This window comes from Grammomys surdaster, unplaced genomic scaffold (genome assembly GCF_004785775.1).
Source record: "Grammomys surdaster isolate TR1022 unplaced genomic scaffold, NIH_TR_1.0 310794, whole genome shotgun sequence".
In the NCBI taxonomy this organism is placed as follows: Eukaryota; Metazoa; Chordata; class Mammalia; order Rodentia; family Muridae; genus Grammomys; species Grammomys surdaster.
The window spans coordinates 1-2,275 of NW_021626145.1; the positions used below are offsets into that span (position 1 = coordinate 1).

Here is a 2,275-nt window from a genome sequence, read left to right on the forward strand (position 1 = left end):
TGCATGTGAAGACTCGAGGGACGTAAGAACGCTTCATCACATTTATTGTACTTGGAGGATTTCTCTTCAGTATGAATTCTTTCATGACTTTTAAGATGACTGTGTTTTGCAAAACCTTTACCACATTGATTACATTCATAGGATTTCTCTCTAATTTGTGTTCTTTTACTTATTTGGAGACTTGTGTAAGGTGCAAAGGCTTCGACACACTGAATAACTTCAGAAGGTTTCTTTCCTGTATAAAAACTTTCATGCCTTTGAGCATGACTGTGAGCATTTAAAGCAAAGGCTTTACCATATTGTGTATATTCAGAGGGTTTCTCTGCACTCTGAGTTCTTTCATGCCTGAGAAGAAAATAGGTACATGTGAAAGCTTTACCACATTGATGAATACATTTGTCTGTAAGTAATAATGATACTATTTATCTAAATATGAAGAGGAATCAGATACTAAGATTTTAACACTTTGTTTATATTCATGTAGTTCCCATTCTTTTTTTTTTTTTCATTTTGAACAATCCTGAGATTGTATGAGCATTTATTATATGACTCAGGATTACATATTCTTTTTGAATAAAAGGTTTTTCTCACACTTGATAAAATGTGGAAGAATTCAGAGCTTTAACTCTCTAACTGTATTCCAATTTTTTCTCTACTGTGCATCATTTATTTGCAAAATGAGCCAAGAGATATAGTAGTATTTCTATATTCCTAATACTGAAGAGAATTTTCTACAGAATGAGGCTGCTGATGTATTGCCAATGAAATTGGAAAAGAAATTAATTGTAAACTTGTATCATGTTCAAATGTCTATACTAACTTCCACCCACTATACATCTTCTACGTGTTCTCAGAGAGAGAAAGAGAGAGGGACATTGTTCCTTCAATATCTCTTTTGCATACAGTTTGTATCTATTAGGATATATTATATACTTATGAAGGGAAGACTAACCAAGAAAAGTTTGAACACTGCATTCACAAAGTTTGATTTTTTGTTCCTCATAGACATGTGATGTAGGCATAAAGGCTACTGCACAACAGTTTTCTAACCACCAATGAGCTGTGCATCGCAATAAACTTAGCAGTGTCACTGCTAATAAATGAGTAACATTAGTTTTACTATAGACTATTTTCATCTTAGAATCTTTGGGACATATATTTATCAACCATTCAATGTGTATTGCTTTTATAAAATAAGCAGAAACAGACTGCCAGTTGTACAGTGTTGCTCTAATAGGGCTATGTTTCAAATGGAGATATACACTAAGGCATTGTTTCCATGTCCTCTTTCTTAAAGGAATGCCTTGCAAAAACAAATCAGATATAGGGCACTGAGGACCATGGTTTTGTTAGAATGTAACAATCATCAATACACTCAAAGCTGTGCTTATTTACACTGTTGCTTTTCCTTAAAATTTTCAGCACATTTCAAAATTTATTCAAAGGCAAATTTGTAGGAGCTTTCACATGGAAATTACCTTTGGAGTCTTCTAGGTCTTTGACAATGTTCTTCAAAATTTTGGACTTCCCAATTAAATCCTAAAAGAGAGTAACAGAATACGTATGCATGGACATTATTTAAAATGTAGGTTACGCTGGGCAGTGGTGGTGCACGACTTTAATCCCAGCACTTGGGAGGCAGAGGCAGGTGGATTTTTGAGTTTGAGGCCAGCCTGGTCTACAGAGTGAGTTCCAGGACAGCCAGAGATACATAGAGAAACCCTGTCTCAAAAAATAAATAAATAAATAAATAAATAAATAAATAAATAAATAAATAAATAAATAAAATGTAGGTTAGTATCTTCAGTGGACCTTTGAGTCATGTATGACTTCTATACCAAATTCTGCATCTATCTCAATTGAATTACAGAAGTGCATCAAAGGAAAGAAACAGTTTTCTCCAATTTTAATCAGGAAAGGGAGTTCACAGTCTTACCTATAGCACTGAGGTTCCTGTAGGTCTCCAGCATGACATCTTTGTAGAGCTTCTTCTGAGAAGGATCCAGCAAAGCCCACTCTTCCTCACTGAAGTTCACATGCACGTCCTCAAAAGTCACTGCACTCTAGAATGTCACATACACGAGAACAAAAGAAATCACAACAGAGACAACATTGGGCATGTCTTCTTCATAGACAATGTATTCATACAATTCTCGGCCCTGCACCGCTGATTTCCTGACACCAAAGTTCTACTGTAGCTACCAAGTCATATTAGAAGGAAGCATAATAATGATGTTCACCCCTGTCATTTCTCAGCTCTTTGAATAGGATCCAG

General features: G+C 35.2%; 1 pseudogene; it reads right to left on the minus strand.

Annotated features, from left to right (window-relative positions):
- Positions 1 to 13: 13 nt before the first annotated feature.
- On the minus strand, positions 14 to 2,063 carry LOC114616230 (annotated as a pseudogene).
- Positions 2,064 to 2,275: the final 212 nt, after the last annotated feature.